This window comes from Henckelia pumila, unplaced genomic scaffold, assembly GCF_033568475.1.
Source record: "Henckelia pumila isolate YLH828 unplaced genomic scaffold, ASM3356847v2 CTG_44:::fragment_3, whole genome shotgun sequence".
Taxonomy (NCBI): domain Eukaryota; kingdom Viridiplantae; phylum Streptophyta; class Magnoliopsida; order Lamiales; family Gesneriaceae; genus Henckelia; species Henckelia pumila.
Window position 1 is genome coordinate 153,890 of NW_027331829.1, and position 18,958 is coordinate 172,847.

General features: G+C 39.3%; 1 non-coding gene across 1 annotated transcript; it reads left to right on the plus strand.

The window, feature by feature from the left end:
• Nucleotides 1-6,269: 6,269 nt before the first annotated feature.
• LOC140871209 (small nucleolar RNA R71) lies at nt 6,270-6,376 on the plus strand. The gene has a single exon (XR_012147648.1). It is a non-coding gene; the product is annotated as a small nucleolar RNA R71 (small nucleolar RNA).
• Nucleotides 6,377-18,958: the final 12,582 nt, after the last annotated feature.

Below are 18,958 nucleotides of genomic sequence, written 5' to 3' on the forward strand. Positions count from 1 at the left end.
GCCAGCTGGAGCTTCGTCTAGGTTTTATTTCTGTTATTTTGGGTTGATACAGCTATTCGATTTGGTTGTATAATATTTGGATAAATTACAGATTCCTTTCCTTGGGATTGTATTTATTTATGGTTTCCACAAGTTTATTCTGATATCTGTTTTATTAAGTTAATTGCATGCCTAAGTTCTGTTTAGTAGGTGATCCGGGTAAGGGTCACTACATTTATGGTATCAGAGCATGCATAGTATTCTTGGGATTTAGACTCTGCATAAGGTATATGTGAGGTACTTTTGTAGATGGCAGATCATGATGATCGGAGTTCTCATGGCAGTATTGGTGGGCGTTGGGGTGATGCCGACCGGGAGCCTCGTCGAGAACGACGTCATCGTCATCATGACGACGAGCGTTTCACTGTGCGTCGATTAGTAGCTATGGGTCCTAAGCCCTTAGTTGGAGGTGAGTCTCCGGAGGATGCGGAGAATTGGTTAGACCGCATGGAGACGACTTTTCAGACTTTCCAATGCACCGAGGAGCAGAAGATTGAGACCCTGGGTTATCTTTTGGATGGAAGTGCGCGCAGGTGGTGGAGGTTTACTTCTGCACCTTTTGTTCCGGCGAGAGGAGTGGGCACCTGGGCCGAGTTCGGCACAGCTTTTCAGAAGCTGTATTTTCCTCCTGCACTCCGTCAGTCTAAGGCAGGCGAGCTTCTGAGTCTGCGATAGGGAGCCATGTCTATTGATGAGTATCAACAGAAGTTCTTTGATCTACTATCCTATTGCCCCGAGATTGCTGACAGCTCTAGGATGAAGTATAATCTGTTCCTTCAGGGCCTTAACCCTGAGATCCATGACCGTGTGGCGGTTGGCGACGTCATGTCCTACGAGGGTTTGGTGAGCCGTTGTCACCTGGCGGAGGACAGAATTCGGCGAAACAGGTCTTTCCCTCAGTCGAGGCCTACTAGTTCTTTGGGTCCCCGTGCCCAATATTTCAAGAAGTCTTGATCTACTTCTTCCTCTGGTTCTGGAGGTGTTGTCCGTTTTGGTAAGAAGGACAAGTGTGATCACTGTGGGAAGAACCATCCATCCGACAAGTGCCGTAGAGCTTCTGGAGCTTTTTTCCATTTGGAGAGACTGGTCATATCCGGAGAGATTGTCCACTATCTGGGGGAGGCGGTTCTGGATCTGGTTCAGGATCTGGTTCTCAGGCCACCGTACAGCAGAGGTCGCAGGGACAGCCTGCTGGGAGTTCTCATTTGAGGCCACTAGCTTCTGGCCAGGTGTTTGCCCTGAGACATGATCAGGCAGTGGAGGAGAATGAGAAAGTCATCGCAGGTACATTTCTGCTTTATGGTATACCTGCTCTTGTACTTATTGACACTGGTGCATCTCATTCCTTCATTTCTGCACGTTTTGTTAAGAGGCATAAGTTACCATGCATTGCACTAGACGTAGTGATGTCTGTTTCTACTCCGACGGGCCAATCTTCTTTGGCTAAGCGTCTAGTGATGGGTTGCCCTTTAGAGTTCGAAGGGAACATTCTGTTAGCGAATCTCATGGTCCTGGCAATGGATGACTTTGATTGCATTCTGGGAATAGATATGTTGACTACCTATCGAGCTTCAGTGGACTGCTATCAGAGATTAGTATGCTTTCATCCAGAGGGGAGTGAGAGCTGGTTTTTCTATGGTGAGGGAGCGCGACCTCCGATGCCTTTGGTATCAGCTTTGAGAGCCTGTCGAGCTCTAGAGTCTGGCGGGGAAGGCTACCTTATCTATGCAGTTGATTTGTTCGCTGAGAGCATTTGGATAGAGAGCATTCCTGTTGTGGATGAATTTCCAGATGTATTTCCTGATGAGATTCCGGGTTTTCCTCCTGCTAGGGAAGTCGAGTTTGGCATAGAGTTGATGCCGGGTACTTCACCTATTTCTTGAGCACCGTATCGTCTGGCTCCGTCAGAGATGCGTGAATTGAAGAATCAGCTACAAGATCTTTTGGACAAGGGGTACATTCGTCCAAGTGTATCTCCTTGGGGAGCTCCTGTTCTTTTTGTAAAGAAAAAAGATGGGTCGATGCGGCTGTGCATTGACTATCGGCAGCTAAATCGAGTCACTGTGAAGAACAAGTATCTGTTGCCTCATATTGATGACTTGTTTGATCAGCTGCAGGGCACGTCAGTTTACTCCAAGATTGACTTGAGATCTGGGTATCATCAGTTGAGAGTCTGTGATCAGGACGTAGCCAAGACTGCATTCCGTACTCGCTATGGGCATTACGAGTTTCTAGTAATGCCATATGGTTTGACTAATGCGCCGGCTATATTCATGGATCTGATGAACCGTGTTTTCAGGGAGTATTTGGACAAGTTTGTCGTGGTCTTCATTGACGACATCTTGGTGTATTCGCGTAATACGGAAGAGCATGTTTCTCACTTGCGGTTGGTACTGCAGACTCTTTGAGATGAGCAGTTGTACGCCAAGCTGAGCAAGTGTGAGTTTTGGATGGATAGAGTGGTCTTTCTTGGCCATATCATATCCAGGAAAGGGATTTCTGTTGATCCAAGCAAGATTGAAGCAGTACTTAATTGGTCGCGTCCGACGACAGTTGCTGAGATCCGTAGTTTTCTGGGTCTAGCAGGGTATTATCGTCGCTTCATTCTGAACTTCTCTCAGTTAGCTCAACCGTTGACGCAGCTTACCCGCAAGGGTGTGGATTTCGAGTGGTCCTCCGAGTGTGAGGATAATTTCTGTGAGCTTCGACAGCGGTTGACTTCTGCGCCGGTGTTGGCATTACCGTCAGGATCTGGAGGGTATGTGGTATACACTGATGCTTCTCTTCAGGGGTTAGGTTGTGTTCTAACTCAGAATTGGCATGTGATCGCATACGCTTCTAGACAACTGAAGCTTCATGAGGACAACTATCCAGTCCACGATTTGGAGTTAGCAGCCATTGTGTTCGCTTTGAAGATCTGGCGTCATTATCTGTATGGCGAGAAATTTAAGATCTTCACCGACCATAAGAGTCTCAAATATTTGTTCACTCAAGAGGAGTTGAACATGAGGCAGAGACGTTGGATGGACTTGCTTAAGGACTATGATTGCAAAATTAAGTACCATCCGGGAGCTGCTAATCTCACCGCTGATGCTTTGAGTTGCAAGGTGCGACTATCCGCACTTCAGACTTGTTCGATGTCTAGTGCGATCAGTGACTGTTGTACTTCAGGTTATACCTTCAAGCATAAGAAAGGTATGCAGAGTATCCAGATGTTTGCGATATTATCTGAGCCAACCTTGTATTCGTGAATCCGAGATGCTCAGATGTCTGATTCGAAGACCCAGCGTTTAGCTCGTCTAGCTAACGAGGGTAGCTCGTCTGGATTTCATTATCAGTCAGATGGCTTTTTGTGTTTGTCTGGTAGGCTTGTGATTCCGCAGGATGAAGAGTTGCGAGAGGAGATTTTGTCTCAGGCACATCGCACTAAGTTGAGTATTCATCCTGGGAGCAACAAGATGTACAAGGATCTACGTACTCGTTTCTGGTGGAAGGGAATGAAATGCAGTGTTTATCAGTTTGTTTCGAGATGTTTGGTGTGTCAACAGGTCAAGGCAGAGCACCGACGACCTGAAGGATTGCTTCACAGTCTACCTATTCCTGAATGGAAATGGAAGTTTATCACAATGGACTTTGTGACCCATTTGCCGATATCCCCGAGGAACTGTGATGCTATCTGGGTTGTGGTGGACCGACTCACCAAGTCAGCGCATTTCATTGCCTATAGCCGAGAGTACTCTGTGGATCGCATGGCACGGATGTACATTCAGGAGATCGTTCGACTTCATGGAGTGCCTGTGAGCATTGTCAGCGATCGGGACCCCAGATTCACTTCTAGATTCTGGGGGAGTGTTCAGCGTGCGATGGGTACTACTCTCAATTTGAGTACTGCCTATCTTCCGGAGACTGATGGTCAGTCAGAGCGCACTATCCGTACTTTGGAGGATATGTTTAGAGCGTGCGTCATGGATTTTGGTTCAGCCTGGCAAGATCATTTGTCGTTGATCGAGTTCGCGTACAACAACAGCTATCATACTAGTATTGGGATGGAACCTTTTGAGGCGTTGTACGGGAGACATTGTCGTACTCCACTCTTCTGAGAAGAAGTGGGGGAGAGACAGGCTGAGGGACCAGAGCTTATCCAGCAGGCGGTAGACATTGTTGATCAAATCAAGAAATGGATTAAGACTACACAGGATCGTCAGGCCAGCTATGCTAATATCAAGCGTAGGCCTTTGCAGTTCGATGTCGGGGAGAAAGTGTTTCTAAGAGTGTCACCTTTCCGCAAGATTCTCAGATTTGGCCTTAAGTGAAAGTTGTCTCCCAGGTTTATCGGTCCGTTTGAGATCTTGGAAAGCATTGGCGATTTGGCTTATCGACTAGCTTTGCCACCACATCTATCCAGTATTCACGACGTGTTCCACGTATCTCTGTTGCCACGGTATATGGCGGATGAATCTCATATTCTGCAGCGGTCTGAGGTTCAGGTGGACAAGGATTTGACTTATGTTGAGAAACCTATTCGTATCCTGGATTATAAGGATAAGGTTTTGCGGGACAAAGTCATTCCTTTGGTTTTAGTTCAGTGGCAGCGCCGAGGCACTGAGGAAGCTACTTGGGAGCTTGAGAACAGGATGCGTGAAGACCATCCTGATTTGTTTTAATTTCATTCTTAAGTTGTATTCAGTTGCAAAATCTGTAAACGTTTGATTTGAATAAAGAATGTTTCTGATTTCTGTATTACATTCAGTACTTAAGATCTGATTTCGAGGACGAAATATCTTAAGTGGGGGAAAATGTAGTAGCCCGAAACCAAAATCAGTAATTAAGGAATTAATCATAATTACTTGAATAGAGTTCGGAAGCTCCGAAGGTAGGTTCGAAAGTTCCGAACAGGATCGGAAGCTCCGATCATATTACGTCAGGCATGACGATTGGCTAGATCGGAAGCTCCGATCAGGATCGGAAGCTCCGATCACCCCTATCCAAAGTCAACAAGTGATATTTTGACACGTGGCAGATCAGGATCTTCGGAAGCTCCGATGGCAGGATCGGACGTTCCGATCGAGGTTCGGACGTTCCGATCGAGGATCGGAAGTTCCGATGGAGGATCGGAAGTTCCGATCGTTGTCTATAAATAGAGGGCCGCGGCTTCATTTCCAATTGCCAATTCCGAGTATTTCCCTCTCCTTTCTAGTCTATTCGAGTTGTTCTAGCCTTCCTAGGCTTGACCCGGCGGTCGGCGAGGCGTTCGGAAGTCATAGCAGAGTTGTGCCCAAGTTCTGGAGGCATCGACATCAAAGGGCTAACGACGGACGAAGGTATAGCTTTTGCTTCCTATAAATATTTAGGAGTATGCAATAGCTTAATTAAGACTTTAGAGCACTATAATGATAGTAGTATCATTTGGCAGTGTAGAGCAGACTATAGGCGTGGACCTAGAGTTGGTAGAGCTTGCACTGTTTTGAGGTACGAAAGTACTGTTCAAGATATCTTGACTGAGTATGCATGTATTATGTGATTGCATGGTTTATATGTCATTGATTTATGCTGCATTCATTTGCATACTGAGCTATCTCCTTCGAGATGTCTGTTAGTAGGGTTTTTCCCTATCCTGTTAGTGGTTGGACTTCCATCGATTTGGGTCCGGCATATCCACTTGTATTACGGTATGGGAGCCACCTCCTGAAGCGACAGCACAGCGTGCTACATACCAGGGCCCGGTCTGTCTCTGTTATCTGATCCTTGACCTCGAGTTTATAGGGAGTTCACTTTGCATGCATGTATACTCATACTCTCGTGCTGAGCGTTTTATGATCACGTCTCGTAATCTGTGTTTCTGGACACCCTATTCCATGGGGCAGGTTTGCGATTGGACGAGGCTGGTGGATCCAAGAGGGGCTAGGCAGTGGTTGGCCAGCTGGAGCTTCGTCTAGGTTTTATTTCTGTTGTTTTGGGTTGATACAACTATTCGATATGGTTGTATAATATTTGGATAAATTACAGATTCCTTTCCTTGAGATTGTATTTATTTATGGTTTCCGCAAGTTTATTCTGATATCTGTTTTATTAAGTTAATTGCATGTCTAAGTTTTGTTTAGTAGGTGATCCGGGTAAGGGTCACTACAGAAGTTTTATCCACGAAAACTCCTCCACTAGCCGCATCAAGCATTCTCCTGTCATGAGATAACAAACCTTCATAGCAGTGTTGAATTAACAAATTTTCACTTATCTGGTGCTGCGGACAGCTGGCGCATAGTTTCTGGAAACGCTCCCAATACTCATGCAGAGACTCTCCCATCTGCTGTTTGATGCCATAAATTTCCTTCCTGATGTTTGCCGCTCTTGAGGCTGGAAAATATTTCTCTAGGAAAACCCTCTTCATTGCATTCCAGGTGGTGATGGAACCAGGAGATAAATAGTATAGCCAATCCTTTGCAGCACTCTTCAAAGAGAAAGGAAAGGCTCTGAGTTGAATTTGCTCCTCTGTCACTCCATGTGGTTTCATGCTGGTGCATACGACATGGAATTCCATCAAGTTCTTGTGCGGATCCTACCTGCAAGACCATGAAAAGCAGGCAATAAATGTATCGGTCCAGATTTTAATTCAAAAGTAGCATTATTTTCTATAGTAGGGAAAGTAATGCATAAGGGCTGTTGGTTTGGATCAGGAGTGCCCAATTGTCTCAAGCTCAGATTTGCATTCGCCGCCATCTCTTCCTTAGGCTCTTCAACCTGATTTTCGTCCTGTTGCAATTTTTTTCGAGCTTCTCTCCTTCGCTTAAGTAACATTCTTTCTATCTCTGGGTCGTATGAAAATTCTTCTTCTTTCGAAGATTCGCCTGAAAGCATGAACAAACCAGAGTAGCACTACGAGGAATAAAAATTAAATAAAATAAAAAAAAACAAGAACAAAATAAATTTAACACCGATCCCTAGCAGCGGCGCCAAAATTTGGTAGCGCTTATCATGTCACGCCCAAATTACCCTACTCAATCAGATAAATAAAAACATGCATTAGTATGAGTAGGGATCGTTCCCACGAGAAAAGGGAAATTTAAAAGTGTTCTTTAAAATTAAAAAGGGAATTTTGAATTGAGATTAACCACTAAAAATTCAAAAACAATTTATAATAAAATTCTATAACTGTCAAGCAAGATTAAAAATTAAACTAAACAAATCAATAAGAAACAAGACTTGGTATCGGTCGACTACACCCTTGATATTATTCATTCAATCATTGATCACCTGAAAATAATTAATCCTATCAAATATTCACCATTGGAAATTTAATTCATGTTTCACCTTAATTTTAGTTAACTAGACACAAGCGTTCTAAGTTAACCCTTATCCAATAAATTAACCCAATACAAACGATCAGATTTAAATCCACGGTAGCATTCAAACTAGCAAAACTGATAAACCTAGACAACACATACACAAGCGGATGTATTTAGCCTAGTCAATTATTATTCCTACAATTTAATAAACTCACAAGCGGATGATTATTAATTGTAGTTGCTTCACAAATCAGATAATTCAAACAATTACGGATTTGAATTCCAATTTAGCATTCGATTGTATAATGAAATCCTAAGATGGCCAATCTAAAAAATCTCATACACAAGCATATCAATCAATTCAGAATAACTCTTGATACTTGATAAAACTCAAACATTGAAAATCAAAATCTCATGAATTAATAAATCAAAGGCTTCGTCTCCCTCAACCAAGTACTAGAGTTTAGCCAACAATAGTCATGAATTTTCTACAAAAATTCATGAGAGAAAATAAAATTAAGAAAAGATAGATGAAAACCTAGCCTTCAGAGAGAGTTCTTCCCGTTCTAAGCGTGTAGAATCCTCTGAAATTCTCTCCAAAATGGAATTAAAAGTCTAATAAAAGTCTAGAGCCTTAATTAAAAGAGTTTCCAAAATTACAAATTTCTTCCCGCAACAGACCCGCGCGATCGATCCTGGAATAATGCGCGATCGAGCGCGCGATACTGGGCAACTTTTTTCCTTGAAAATTCCTTGGACGCGCTCGATCCGGGAAGAATGTGCAATCGAGCGGGCGAGTTGAGGCAGCCTACTGTCTTGAAAATCTCATGACCGCACTCGATCTGGAAAAATGCTAGGATCAAGCGCATGCTTCTGTGATGAAAAATTTGCTCTGCTGCTTTCTTTGGACGCATGGACGCACTTCGATTTCTTTAATAAATCAAAACAAAGTTAAGAAGCTCAATGCATGAAATAAAATAAAACTAGAATAAAACATGAACAATGACACAAAATGCATGAAAAACACTTAACAAAATGACACTAAAAATGCAAACAAAATAATACTATCAATTGCATATGAGGATTTTTGAAAATTCTGAAGTTCATAACCTATATATTTCGAATTTACATGATTTTATGGCTGTGTTGGATGTATGTTTGGTGCATTGTGTTTTTTGGCAATTGGTTTCATTGATTGATCAAGAATCAAGACACGTTTGGTGCATGATCTTGATATTTTCAAATTGTGGAGCGGGAGTGTGGTTGAGGGTTGCCTAGGTATTTGTGTTAAGTCCTAAGAGATGTTAATAAGTGTGTTTGATGGTTTGGAATGAGGTAGAGTTAAGGAAAAAGGGTATGGAGTTGATTCCTCAAGGTAGAAGTGAAGTAGGGTGATGGTTTCATTGGGTAGGGGCTACTGATTTCGGGACAGGGGAGGTACCAAATCAGTTCTGGGAGTGTCTTGGGCTGTTCCTAGGTCAAGGTTAAGATGTTGTGGCCGCGTCGGTATAAATTGGGCTCGTTTCGGTTAATTTTTGGATAAGTTAATGGTCTTTTAAGTTTAAGGTGTTGGTGCAGAATTTTGTGGAGTCTAAGGGGCTGTCCGGAAATGCTTTTTGTTTGGGATGCTTGGGATGTCATTGGGGGTTAAAATCTGATCCTAGGTTAGTTTGAAGTGTTTATCAAGTGTCGGTTCAAGCGGGTTGGGTTTTGGTTAAGGTATGATAGAGTTAAGAGTTTTACGGTTTGGTTGCTCGGTTTAAGTCAAGTTTGAGAAAATTGATGAATAAGTTGGGATTTTAGCTTAGGGGCAGCCACTCACCCACCTTGCACCCACATTTTTTAGTTGAGTTGAGGTTTTTAAAGTTGCATATTCGTGTGCGTGAGCATCATCTTTGAGCCAAGCAATATTTTCAAAGTGTTGGAAAACTGGCGAGTTCCCAGACCAATTACGATTGATACCCGGTGCAGCGGAAGTTTAAAAATTTTTTCATGGAACGTTTCCATGGTATGGGTATCAACCGTTCATCGATTGAATTACGTGTGTGTAAAATTTAAATAACATTTAAATAAATTTTACCTCAAATCTCGCAACGAGATTAATGGACACCAACAGAACAATTCTGCTCTTGTTGTCTCTCCCTGGAACCGATGAACGCCTTCAATCAGGTCCACGAACAGAGGTTTAATCCCTCTGATAGATTGCACTAGAAAATCTATCAGAAGTTTTCTGCGAAGAGAATACACGAATTTGATTCGTTATTCCTTACTGCGATTCAAAATCACAGACCGGAATTTCTCAGACAGAGAGGGAGGGGGGCGACGGCCAAGCTTGAGAGAGGGGCTAGGGTTTCGATTTTTTTTTTCTCTCAAAATTATGAGCTATCGTGTGTAATTTCTGTACTGAAATAACTTATTTATAATGCAGGCCACTAACACCTTAGGGCCCATTAGTCATAAGCTGGGGCCCGACAAGCAAAGCCCGCTCGTTCAGAAATTAATATAAAATTCATCGTGACTCCGATTGATGAAACGATTTCACCAATGTGCACAGAAACCATTTCTGCACGTTTTAAAGTCAAAATAAATTTTCCTGAATCCGAATTCAGTGGTTTCCAAAAATGTCCATCCCTATGTCATTTTAGGAAATCCTACTCCCTTACTCTTAATTAAAAAGTCCAACTTCTTTATTCATTAAATTTAACTCTTTAAATTTAACTATCTCAACGGGGATTAAGACTCCATTACACTGTGTGACCCTCAATGGTTCAGGGATACAGCTAGCCGTGGGCTCACAACTCCTTGTGACTCGGAACAACACTTTCCGACTTGCCCAACGAATCATGGTAAAGCGCCTAGCAACATCGCCCCATGATTCCCTAGGTATCACTGATAGTGCCTACAAGAACCAGTAGATTTTTGTTAGCGTACAGTACGGTCCCTTCATCCAAATATCCCGATCGAATCAACAACCATTGGTATATCGAGAGTCGCTCAAGATTCGATAACTATGCAATGCATCTTGAAGATCAAATTAGTGACATCGCATGTGCTACTAAGAAACCATTTCTTAAATCACATCAAGTACTCTGGCCAGAGATTTGTCACACTAATATCTCCTCAGATCGCATAGGATATCCACACTCGCAAGTATGTGGTGAATCCTTGACAACAATGCATTGACTCCTATATGTGTCGTAACTGTACCCAATCTCGACACCTGATGACCCCCTCAGAGTCGGTAAACGAGTCAAAGCACAGTACTAGCATATAGAGTCTCCATGATGTTTCAAGTCGTAAGGACTAATGGTGTACAACCAAAACCGCGGACTTTATCCACTCGATAAGTGATAACCACTTGGAAAGTCCGGATAGGGTAGTTCGACTATTCATCCTATGAATATCCATTTGCATGCTTCGAACATCTCCATGTTCCCTACCAATGAAACGTGGTACTCCGCATCGCAAATGCTAGTCTCAAACTCGAGCGACCCTTATCCTTATTATCGGACGGCTCAATCGACTAGGAACGGTTTTAGAATATACAGTGACTATAAGATGTATTTCATGATAGACATCTCCATGTTCTACCACATCTTACATACACTATAGTATATTCAAGGTCTTTATCAAAACAACAATAGTATATCACAATATAACAATATGAAGTAATATAAAGTCATTGCCATAAAAGTGTAAATAATATTAAACAAAAGATTGTTTATACAAAGAGTCAACAAAGCCCATAGCCACACAGTTGGCTCACTGGGCACCCACTCTTACACAAAGGAAGTCGCTTCAATTCTTGCATGCAAAGTATTTTGAGTCGAGTCAAAGAAGGAAAGAAAAATATTTTTGAACAAAGTGAGTTGATTGTGACTGGACAGAGCAATGTGGGTTGGGGGATGTCTCACTCACTTTCCATAGACGTGTAGTAAGCGGCTGGGAGACATCCCAGCTCCCCTACCAAAAGAGACGTGTAGTAAGCGGTCGGGTTTCGTCTTGGCTCCCCTACCAAAAGAGACGTGTAGTAAGCGGCCGGGTTCTTCTCGGCTCCCCTAACAAAAATAAATTAAAGGGGCAAATGCGTCGGGAGAAATCTCGGCGTCTTACCGGCATAGTGCACTGCAGCCATGATCATGATCAAAACTTGAGTCACAATCCAAGGATCTAAGTTCTAAAGCAAAAGTTAAAGTAAAGTTTCAAGTATCAGTTGACTCGTCTTAATTTATTCAGTTTTATGACATGCATGAGTTACAGTTAAGTCAAGAAAGTTCAAAGTCTCATAGCGTGAGTTGGCGTGAGTTCATCCTTGCATGTTGTCTCATCCCCTTGTTTCATGCATATTTACAGTTTAAGTTTCTAAGTATATTATGTACAGTATTTTGAGTATTGCTTCAAGTATTTTAAACCCTTGTTATATCTCTGTTTATACTTGCTGAGTCTTTAGACTCACTACGCTTGATTGTTTGCAGGTGAGGAGTTGTACCTAGGGACGGAGGTGCAGGATCCACTGGTTTGAGGCCGCCGGTTGCGCAAAGCCCAATGACCGTCGCTACTTCTTTTTATGTTCCGCATTAAACATTGAATGTAATAAAGATTATGTGTTTGAGTATTTTCAGTATTAGCCAGGATGTATTTTCCCTGTGCTTAAGTTTGAGTCGTAAAACTTGTTATTGCTATTATTGCAACTGTGTGGGATTGCCTTTCATTTTTACTTTATGTTTATCGCAGTTTGAATCTTCTATTGGTCGATCTTTTCCTTTGTTTTGAATTGTTGTTTGTGACATGGTGACTTTGTTTACTTTCAAACAAGTCATGGCAAAAATTTTAAAAATTTGTATTTTCTTTTATTATTTTAAACTTAGAAGTTAGGGTCGTTTCAGTTGGTATCAGAGCACGATCTTGGTTTGGGCTAAGCCTACTGCCAGCTACCGAAACTCAAGGGATCTCTCCTCAAAGTCTGTAAGTTTTAAGGAATTTTATATGTTAGACGTATTTGAGACTATTACTTTAAATGTTTTGATGTCATCATTTTTAAAATATTTTCAAACTAGATGATTAATTTATTTGAATGTGTAGCTCAATGTTTTTATTTTTTAAAGTTTCTTTTAGTAGTTTAAAGTGTACCATTCAAATGTTTATTTTCATAGCATGGGGTTTCAAGTCAAACGGAGATGGTGTATCAATATTCCTTCCAGTTTTGGACAGTATGCGGTTGTTTTTTGAGTTATTAAATAGTACTATTAATTTTGATAAGAATGTAGGAGTTAGTTGGGAAATATTAAACCTGGGTATTAGGAGATTTTAATTGTATGCTATTATTGTAAGTTGTTTTCTAATATTAGATTTTAGTCGGATGCAACTAAGTGTATAGTTGCTTAGGAATTGATATACGGGTGTTTTGTCAGTTAAGTTAAGTGATTGAAACTCGTGTGAAGACTTGGGATACATACTTTGTTTTATATTATTAGGGATATTTTGAGTTTTCTTTTGTTATTTGGGAAAATATGAATTTTGGGAAATATTGAGTCGGTTACTATTATTAGCCTTTCAATTATGAGAACTATTATTCCGATCATTATTTCCTTGTTCTTCATTTATGTTTGTATCCATTGTAGTAACATATACTTCTGAGTATCTGAAATTTCTTTGCACTTTCTTTGAGCATTTATGGATTCGTATGACATTAATCAGCGTTGAATTCTGCCACGTTGGCATTAGTTGAACTTCTTAGTAAAATCTTGTTAATGTTTCATACCTATGGAAATTTTTCCTTCGATTCTCGAGCCACATGTTGATGTGAGTAAGATTCACTTTTTCTTTTTGGTAATCTACTCATGTTGTCTGGCTGGCATCTAATTTTATTTTGAGACCGTTTTTTTCCTGATTATTGACTTGTGTGTACTTCTCTCGACTGTAGTCACACTGACTGTCTTAATTGTGCTTTGATTGTTGAGCATGATTTCATTACCCATGGATGAATGGTCATGAGATTTGTATCTTGTTGGCTCATATTCAATATTCGTGGAGCCTCCATTATTATTCATTCGTCCCTAGAATTGAATTATGAGTGAGTTGTTTTTACTTATCTAGATTTGTATTTTCAGCTCGTGTGTTTGTAATTCTTGCATCGTTTCATTTCATATCGAGCAACATTACATGTATGTTTGTTTCATTTAATGATCCATCATGATGAGGATTTTGGGTGGATCATAGTTTCAATTACCAATTAGATTTATTGTGTAGAAAATTGCTTGTAACCACTTGGTAAGTATTTAGACCGTTGGAATTTAGCATTAGTACTAGATAAAATCCTAAGATATTATTGTGATCCGAGGAATGTCGACTACTAGTTATAACTAGTCCTAGCGAGAAGATTGCTAGTTAGTGAATTAGTTGAATGTGTTGTTTCATTTTAAATAGGATCGTTGAGAGTAAACAGATGATTTTAGTAAGCTGAATGGCTGGTCAGTCACGAGATAGGGAAATAGAGTGGTCCCTAGAGACTTTTGAGTACTTTATATTAGCGTTCTAAGATTTTGTGATTGTCGACCGGTAAGATTAGTGCACCAACTATTGGTACAGAAGGATGAATAGAATATTCAGGTAGCTTTCCTAGATAAGCTGTAAATTTATTTATCGGTGAAATACTAAGGTACTGGAGGATCAATTAGAAAGCCTTTACGATCAGGTTACAAACCCTTCGAGGTGTCCAGTTGTATACTAAGTTTTTGAAATATAAATTCTGGTTGTACATATAATAATTTGGGAATCTTTGGATTTTCAGACTTTCTTTCTAGTTGAACTGGGGATTTGAGATATGTCCTCAGGAGATATGTACGAATTGTTTGGTACTTAAAGACCATCTAATCCAATAAGTGGATAATAGCTCGTGGTATATTTTGACTTGAAGAGTAAGTAAGGAATTACTTAGTCAATGCATCTGAGTTAGAGAAAGGTGGTTAAATCCGTTGGGAAATTTTAACTAAGAAATTCAACTTTTGGTAGAATTAAGAATGACCAAGAGGCGAAAGTATAAATTGGTGATTGGATAATTTGGATCTGTTTAGTCCCCTATTTGGATTCTATATGTTATCGGTTAATACCTTGGGACTGAACAACAGTGGAATTTTATGGTTATATTTTTTTATCAAGGGTTAGATTAGGTTTGTTTATAGAATTTGGTCAATCAATCCTAAGTAGAGAAGAACCATTCGTCCCACTTGAAGGTTAGCCAAGCTAGTTGTTTAAGAAAATTTTAATCATCCTTAGAAGCGTTGAGAGTTGTAGTAACTAATAAGGGATTGAGCATAGTCCGTGATCATTAAGCACAGAAATGCTAATAAGTGTCAAAGATCTTTATAATTTCTAATTGGTTAATAAGTTGTCCTTGAAGGTATCATTGCACTGTAATACTATCGATTTGGGATGTAGGGAAATTAACTCTGTTTGTCGGTCTTTATGCAAATGTTGAGGAGATTAGTAATTTATTTTATCGTTGGATATGCCCCAGATTTGTTAGTAATACATGATGAGTTCCATGTGTCGATGTTGTGGAAGTATGAGTCGGATCCATCTTGTATCTTGAGGGCAGTTGAGATAGATGTGTGTAGTTCCCTTAGCTATTCTATTTAGAGAAGTTTAGTGTTTAGTTGTTAAGTATTTTGAGGACTTGTAAATTTCTTAAGAGCTCGAGTCGTATATTATATGAGTTAAGTTTAATCGTTAAATAGACAATAAGCGTAGTTTCATTGTTAGAAAGCTTTTAAGTTATGAGTAAGGTCGACATAAATTATTTATTGGATTTATGGATATTTATTGATTGACATTGCGATCCAGGATTTAAGGTTATCAAACTAAGGCAGGTATCTGATATTTTAGGAGTTTAGAAGGAGAATTGAAAACTCTTAAAGTCACCTGTAATTAAAAATTTCTCGTAAGCTACTACCATTGGGGATAAATAGGAATTTGCAAATTTATTTTACAGTGGGAGTTAATTAGTTCCTTGCTTGGTAGGTGTTGATAAACATCAGAATGCGCATCAAAAGCTTATTAACGCCGACTCGTGTAGGTACTAGGTAAGAGTAGTTAGTACCGATCTGGTCTAATGTATCTGGATCTAGTTAGTAAGTTTAAATTTCGAGGACGAAATTCCATTTAAGGGGAAAGAAATTGTAGCACCTAAAATCCAATCTACTAAATTGCGTGCATTAAATTAAATAAATATTATTTTTATGTTTTATTGATTTAAATTCTTTATGTGAATTATGTGTTAATAAAATATTAATTATTTATTCAAATAATTTTTTTGTACTAACTATTTAATTAATGTTTTTATTGTTTAAGTTTATTTATTTAAATGATTTTATTGCACAATTTACTCGTTTTAAAGATTTTTAAGATTTAAGATTTGTTTATTTAAGTAATTTTTAAACGTTTAATTTTTTCCTATTTAAATGATTTGAATAGTCCAGTTTATTTATTTAAAATAATTAAAGTTTATCGATTAGTTATTTAAATTATTTTAAATGTCTAGCTTATTTATTTAAATTCTTTTATCTGTACAAATCATTTTAAAATGTTTCTTATACCCCTTGTGTATTTATTTAAATTATTTTTAAACGTTTGTTTAGTTTGTTTAAATTATTTTCTAATCGCTCTGTTATTATTTAAATATTCCATTAATCCCAATGACATCAAAATATTTTAAGTGTTGATTTTTAATTCCTAAGATAGTGCCTAAATTCATTTTTTATATTTATACTTTTAATTACTTGAAGTTAAATTTCTTAAGTTTCTTTTAAAGTTATAGTTGCTCAATTTATTAAGTTATTTATCTTGAGATACTTGAGTTAGTAATTTCCAGTTCCGGCAAGCGACGATGGTTGACTTTGGCAATAAGTTTCCAAGATTTTTTTTCCTAAAATTTTGAAGTGAGAGAAATGAGGAGTTTAGACTAGAAGTTTGATTTTTGAGTTTCCGGGCATCAAAAACAACTTTTATCATTTTCTTGAGTTTATTCTTTAACTTTTTCAAAAGTTAGGATTTTATTAAATCCGGATTAGTAAAAACCCATTTTAAATACCTTGACTTGGAATTTTTAAATTTAAGTATTTTAAAGGTGCAAAGTTGTTGAGGTAAAGTTGTAATACTTAGACTAGCACTTTTACAAGTGTAGTAGCACTTTTAAAATACACCTACACACTACACACTAAAACTTTTAACCTAAAATAAATCATTTGTTTCAAACCCTAGCCCCATTTTTCATGAAGGAGCCCCCACCCCCCACCCACTCTCATTTCTTTGTTTCCCATCGGCCACCACTCCCCTTCATCTTTCCGGCCGCCGTCGCCCTCCAACACCGCCGCCGTCGCCGGAAGACCACCTTGGAAGGTCCACCTTGGTGTTGGTTTGAAGTTTCAGCCCTCATTCCTTCTTGATTTTGTTTTTTTTTTTGTAGCAAAGGTTGAAGGCAAATATAAGCTTTTCTTGGGCTCTCAATCAAGCTATCTATGTTCTTGTGCCTATTGTTTCATTTAATTTTCAAAATGCTTAAGACTTTCAGCATGTTAGGTTCGATTTTTTCATACTTTTCAGCATGGTGATATGTTATTTTCAAAAATTGGTGTATGAATTAAGTTTAATGGGTTACATGGTGATTGTGATTGGAAATTTGAGGTGTTTTGATTGCTGGTAGCTCTTAAAATAAATCATTTGTTTCAAACCCTAGCCCCATTTTTCATGAAGGAGCCCCCCCCCCCCCCCATCTCATTTCTTTGTTTCCCATCGACCACCACTCCCCTTTCCGGCTGCCGTCGCCGAAGGACCACCTTGGTGTTGGTTCGATGTTTCAGCCCTCATTCCCTCTTGATTTCGTTTTTTTTTTGTAGCAAAGGTTGAAGGCATGTATAAGCTTTTCTTGGGCTCTCAATCAAGCTATCGATGTTCTTGTGCCTATTTTTTCATTAAATTTTCTAAATGCTTAAGAATTTCAGCATGTTAGGTTCGATTTTTTTCATACTTTTCAGCATGGTGATATGTTATTTTCAAAAATTGGTGTATGCATTAAGTTTAAGGGGTTACATGGTGATTGTGATTGGAAAGTTGAGGTGTTTTGATTGCTTATGAGGATTTTTGAAAATTCAGAAGTTCATGCCCTATATATTTCGAATTTACATGATGTTAGGGCTGTGTTGGATGTATTATTGGTGCATTGTGTTGTTTGGCAATTGGTTTCATTGATTGATCAAGAATCAAGACACATTTGGTGCATGATCTTGATATTTTCAAATTGTGGAGCGGGAGTGTGGTTGAGGGTTGCCTAGGTGTTTGCGTTAAGTCCTAAGAGATGTTAATAAGTGTGTTTGATGGTTTGGAATGAGGTACAGTTAAGGAAAAATGGTATGGAGTTGATTCCTCAAGGTAGAAGTGAAGTAGGGTGATGGTTTCATTGGGCAGGGGCTACTTATTTCGGGACAATGGAGGTACCAAATCAGGTCTGGGAGTGTCTTGGGATGGTTATAGGTCAAGGTTAAGATGTTTTGGCCGCGTTGATATAAATTGGGCTCGTTTAGGTTAATTTTTGGATAAGTTAATGGTCTTTTAAGTTTAAGGTGTGGGTGCAGAATTTTGTAGAGTCTAAGGGGCTGTCCGGAAACGATTTTTGTTTGGGATGCTTGGGATGTCATTGGGGGTTACAATCTGGTCCTAGGGTTAGTTTGAAGTGTTTATCAAGTTTCGGTTCAAGCGGGACGGGTTTTGGTTAAGGTATGATAGAGTTAAGAGTTTTACGGTTTGGTTGCTCGGTTTAAGTCAAGTTTGAGGAAATTGATTTATAAGTTGGGCTTTTAGCTTAGGGGCAGCCACTCACCCACCTTGTGGGGACCTCGGGTTACTAATCTCTTTTTAGGAAAAATAATGATTAATTAAACAATTAATCAAACAATTAAAGAATAATAAATCAAGAGCAAATTTTATTTTTTTTAAAAAAAAAAAAATTCGGAGCCTCGCTCGATCGGGCAAAATCAGCCGATCGAGCGAGCTATAACATCAAACTCTCGGGTTCCAGCTTTTCAAGGCCCCGCTCGATCGGTAACTTTCACCCGATCGAGCGGGCTGCATCCCAGAAACATGACAGAATAGATTTTGTTGCTGTCAATTCCGAGCATTCAATTCCAATCACCAAAGATCAACATGAATCATGGTTTATAAAATCTCAAACATGCATATCAACATTTATAAAGGTTCAAGCATCAATTCATACGATTATTACATTAAACGAATCATTCAATAAATGTTAAAGTTGGAACTATACAAGATCTCACAAGTGTGTTTCAATTCATACTAGTTCTCACATGTTGATGTTTTACATCTATCATAGTTCATCTTAAACCCGAGTCCTCACTTGCTAAGTCTCGCTCCCGAGCTATCAATGTCCTCTCAGACTAGCTCCTTCCCCACCTGTTGTCATGCACACATACAAAACAAAACAACAGCCGGATAAACTCCGGTGAGAAATCATCTCAGTATAACCAACATATCAAAAGCGTTAAATAAATCATATCGGCTCTATTTAATCGACTCAACAATAGAGTAAATAACGCTTCTTTCGATCGATCGAGAATTGATTCATTTCA